Source organism: Oratosquilla oratoria, chromosome 1, assembly GCF_046742065.1.
Source record: "Oratosquilla oratoria isolate Oo_2021 chromosome 1, ASM4674206v1, whole genome shotgun sequence".
NCBI classification, from domain to species: Eukaryota; Metazoa; Arthropoda; class Malacostraca; order Stomatopoda; family Squillidae; genus Oratosquilla; species Oratosquilla oratoria.
The window spans coordinates 82007042-82012041 of NC_134777.1; the positions used below are offsets into that span (position 1 = coordinate 82007042).

General features: G+C 51.1%; 1 protein-coding gene across 1 annotated transcript in view; it reads right to left on the bottom strand.

The window, feature by feature from the left end:
- Positions 1-5000, bottom strand: part of LOC143028807 (zinc finger MYM-type protein 1-like) — a 28348-nt gene that overhangs the window by 10020 nt on the left and 13328 nt on the right. The gene's annotated exons all lie outside the window — the stretch shown is intronic.

The window sequence follows — 5000 nt, forward strand, 5'->3', positions numbered from 1 at the left end:
TGCACTGTTCACACAATGCGTAAATTATACGAAATTTGCATCCTGTTCAACGGTTCCTGGCCCCTCCCCACTCCTCGGTCGCCCTTTGCCCCCTCCACTTTTTTGAGATGAGAGGGGTGGAGCCGTTTCCATGGCGACACATGGGACAGGGGCGACCGAGTGGTAGAGACACCGTGTCCCCAAGGGAGTCGTCGATGTCCAGTCCCTAGGTCCCGCACCCGCTCCACAGAATGGGTGCGGAGACACTCCAGCGATGCCACAAAGTCCCTAATGCTGTGGGCGTGCGGGGCATGGCCCGGGTCGGCTCTCTCCCAAAAAGCGGAAGGGCAGGTGCGCCAGGGACCTCGGGGTTAGGGGAATCCTAAATTTCGAGTTGTAGAAGAGATGATCCTCAGAAATCTCTTCCGTGTGGTCCACGTAGTCTTCGAACGCACGGACCGGGCGCAGTGGATGTGGGCGTCCTCCCTCCCGGAAGGATTGTATTCTGAGAGGGCCGATCATGTCGTCCGCTCGGCCGTTCCTGGCCAGGAATGTTGGTGATGGAGAGAGGGTTAGGGCCGAGCTGTCCTCCTCCAGTTTGGAGACGGACGGGTGGCGGGTGATTGCCGCCAGCTGTGAAGCCCTGTAGTCCGTAGTCAAGGCGGGCAGAGAGGCGACGCGTCGAGGGAAGTGTTCTTCCTCCATAATGGCCCTTTCGAACGCCAGGTACTGCAGAACACGATGCAAGGACCAGGCCAGGACCGGTTGATGTCTCGGCTCTCTCGAGGCGCTGATCCCCTTCATTAGGAGGGTTCACGCCCTCTGTGGCACTCGGATGTTCATGCCAAAGCGTAGCGGATCAGTGAGGGCTGTATAGTGAGGCAAGATAGTCGCCGGTGCCCTGTTGGTGGAGGTAGCCAGCCAAGTCAGGAAGTCCGGGACCATGCTGGCGGAGATGGTCACCATCGCGCGTCTCCGAAGGCAGTTCCGGAATCTCCGTCAGCAGGACCCACACTGCCGCACTGAGGACGGAAGGTGAGCTCTGAGCATCTTGTCTGCTGCCTCTGTAGAGAAGAGTTGGCTGAGAGCTCCCCGTAGAAACTCCAATTATCAAGTTGGAGTGACGCTTGGAGAGGCGCGGTAAGGCTGTTGGCTAGGCAGGCTGACCCCAGTAGAAGGGGAGAAGGGCCCCATCTCATTAGCTCCCCGAACCACGGCTGGGTTGGCCAGTAGGGAGCTATCAGGAGGACCTGACCCTTGAAGGATCTGAGGGTCTGCATCACCTTCAGGAGGACTAGTGTCGCTGGAGGAGGAAAATGAATACGTACCTCCAGCTGTTCCAGTCCTCCGTGAAGGCGTCTGGGCCTCCTGTGCGTGTCCTTTGGATACAGGTGAGGTAAAGGGGGAGCTGGGTCGTGTTTGGGGAGGCAAACAGGTCCACCTCTGGGGTGCCGTAGCGGAGGGAGAACGACTCGAACACTTGTGGGCGTAGTTGCTACACTACGTAGATCTCTTGAAACCTGGATAGAGCGACCGGAGTAGGGCCCCCGACCGAAGAAGCAGTATGCTCCTGTCGACTTCCCGTACCAGCCGTCGGCGCCCCAAGCGGCTCAGTGGAAGGGCCGGGGTCGCGAAGTTGAGGCAACCCCCCACCCCCGCCACCGAAAGAAAGAGAGAGGACGTGTGAGAGAAGCACGCTCTTTTGGCGCAGGGGAGCACCCGAAGGACGCTGACTGTGTCCCACTCAATCCCGAGCCAATAAAGTCTCTGTGTGGGAGCAAGGGCAGACCCGTCCCAGTCCACCCCGAACTCCACGTCCGCCAACACACTCAGAGCCACTGAGATGTCGGCCGATGCACCCTCCCCGGTGGGCAAATGCATCAACTAGCCGTCTAGGAACATGAGTGTGGAGACGCTTGCTTCCGTCCAACGTACGCCTACCACTCTCACTAGTTTCGTGAAGATCCTCGGGGTAAGCGAGAAACCGAAAGGGAGTATGCGAGGCCAAGTTCGTTTTCGAGCGACCTCGTCCGTGGGCGTTAGTCAAGAGGCTTCGTCCTGGGTGAAGACGTTCCCTGAGCGTCTCCCACGAAGACGGGCCTGGACCCTCGGTATGTATCCAACTCACCCCAAGTCTTCCCGCGGGAAGTCCTCGAAGCCCGTGGCGAGCGTCTTCATCCAATAGTGTGCTATGGCAATTTGTGACGTCTCATCACCCACAAGCGGACTTTTATATGTTTAATACCTAGTGACATCATGTGATTATACTGTGACGTCACCGGATTGATCATGGCGCCATAGGATCGTCTCGTGACGTCACAGGGACACAAATTGACGTCATAGGACTACATGGTGACGTCAATTTATCACATAATGACGTCATCTTATCATACCGTGACATCACTGAGTCACAGTGAGCGTTTAAATAAATTTTGACATGGTAAAATTCTGGACCATCATGACTGTAGATTAAATTAAGTTGAATAGGAAAAGTCATGTTCATTTCGACCTAAGTCACAGTGAGCGTCGAAATTAATTTTAACATGGTAAAATTCTCGACCATCATGACTGTAGATTAAATTAAGTTGAATAGGAAAAGTCATGTTCATGTTGACCTGAGTCACAGTGGGCGTTGAATTAGTTTAACATGGTAAAATTCTTGACCATCATGACTACAGATTAGCTTAAGTTGAATAGGAAAAGTCATGTTCATTTCGACCTAAGTCACAGTGAGCGTCGAAATAAATTTTAACATGGTAAAATTCTCGACCATCATGACTGTAGATTAAATTAAGTTGAATAGGAAAAGTCATGTTCATGTTGACCTGAGTCACAGTGGGCGTTGAATTAGTTTAACATGGTAAAATTCTTGACCATCATGACTACAGATTAGCTTAAGTTGAATAGGAAAAGTCATGTTCATTTCGACCTAAGTCACAGTGAGCGTCGAAATAAATTTTAACATGGTAAAATTCTCGACCATCATGACTGTAGATTAAATTAAGTTGAATAGGAAAAGTCATGTTCATGTCGACCTGAGTCACAGTGGGCGTTGAATTAATTTAACATGGTAAAATTCTTGACCATCATGACTACAGATTAGCTTAAGTTGAATAGGAAAAGTCATGTTCATTTCGACCTAAGTCACAGTGAGCGTCGAAATTAATTTTAACATGGTAAAATTCTCGACCATCATGACTGTAGATTAGCTCAAGTTGAATAGGAAAAGTCATGGTCATTTCGACCTGAGTCACAGTGAGCGTTGAAATTAATGTTAACATGGTAAAATTATTGACCATCATAACTATATATTAGCTTAAGTTGAATAGGAGAAGTCATGTACATTTCGACCTGCGTTTTTTTTTTGTTTTGTTTTTTCAAGGTCAAGGTATTTTATTTATGTAATACCTAGCACTTTGTGCCAACTTAAACTGTACTATTTCAAACTGATTTTCCTCTTCTCATTACACTAAATGATTGTAGTTTCTTTGAACTAATTTATACTCATTTTAACTAACACTAGACTCCCTAAGTCTAAAGTTCTTTTGTGTTTTACTTGGGGGTGGAACATCAGGTAAGTCATCTTTAAACTCAAGCCAAGTGAAGTTGATAAGAGGTTGGCTGTGGCTCATGAGAAGGGCTGGGCGTTTTTTTTTTTTTTTTTTTTTTTTTTTTTTTTTTTTTTTTTTTTTTTTTTTTTTTTTTTTTTTTTTTTTTTTTTTTTTTTTTTTTGCTTAAGAAACCTGGAAGGAGGGTGGTGCCGTGAGGCGTTAGAAGACCATTGAAGCTCGGAGGTATGGGGCTGCCGAGGCCTGATGATCCTCGGGGAGCCACCCTCCGTATCATAAGACACGTCCCCTTGTCCTCCAAAAGGCCCGGGTTCTTACCACGGACGACTTGAGGACTTATGGGGAACGGAGTACGAGTGGAAAAGGTCAAAGTCTACGCCTAGGGCCTGACAAAGCAAGTTATAAGGCGTTAAAGGACCATTATTGGTCGAAGGTATGGGGCTGCCGAGGCCTGATGACCCTCGGGGCGTCACCCTCCGTATCATAGGACACGTCCCCTTGTCCTCCGAGAGGCCCGGATTCTTACCACGGACGACTCGAAGACGTATGGGGAACGGATTACGAGTGGAAAAGGTCAAAGTCTACGCCTAGGGCCTCACAAAGGGAGCCATTAAGGCGTTAGAGGACCATTATTGGTCGGATGTATGGGGCTGCCGAGAGGCCTGATGACCCTCGGGGGCACCCCCTCCGTACCATAGGACACGTCCCCCTGTCTTCCGAGAGGCCCGGGTTCTTACCGCGGACGACCCGAAGACGTATGGGGAACGGATTACGATCGTATAAGGTCAAAGTCTACGCCTAGGGCCTGACGAAGCAAGCTATGAGGCTGTTAGAGGACCATTGATGACCGGAGGTATGGGGCTGCCGAGAGGCCTGATGACCCTGGGGGGCGCCACACTCCGTACCATAAGACACGTCCCCCTGTCTTCAAAGAGGCCCGGGTTCTTACCACGGACGGCCTGGAGACGGGGACGTATTGCGATCGTATATGGTCAAAGTCTACGCCTAGGGCCTGATACAACCCGTGAGGCAATAGAGGACCGATGATGGTCGGAGGTATGGGGCTGCCGAGAGGCCTGATGACCCTGGGGGGCGCCACACTCCGTACCATAAGACACGTCCCCCTGTCTTCAAAGAGGCCCGGGTTCTTACCACGGACGGCCTGGAGACGGGGACGTATTGCGATCGTATATGGTCAAAGTCTACGCCTAGGGCCTGATACAACCCGTGAGGCAATAGAGGACCGATGATGGTCGGAGGTATGGCGCTGCCGAGCGGCCCGATGACCCTGGGGGGCGCCACACTCCGTACCATAAGACACGTCCCCCTGTCTTCAAAGAGGCCCGGGTTCTTACTACGGACGGCCTGGAGACGGGGACGTATTGCGATCGTATATGGTCAAAGTCTACGCCTAGGGCCTGATACAAACCGTGAGGCAATAGAGGACCGATG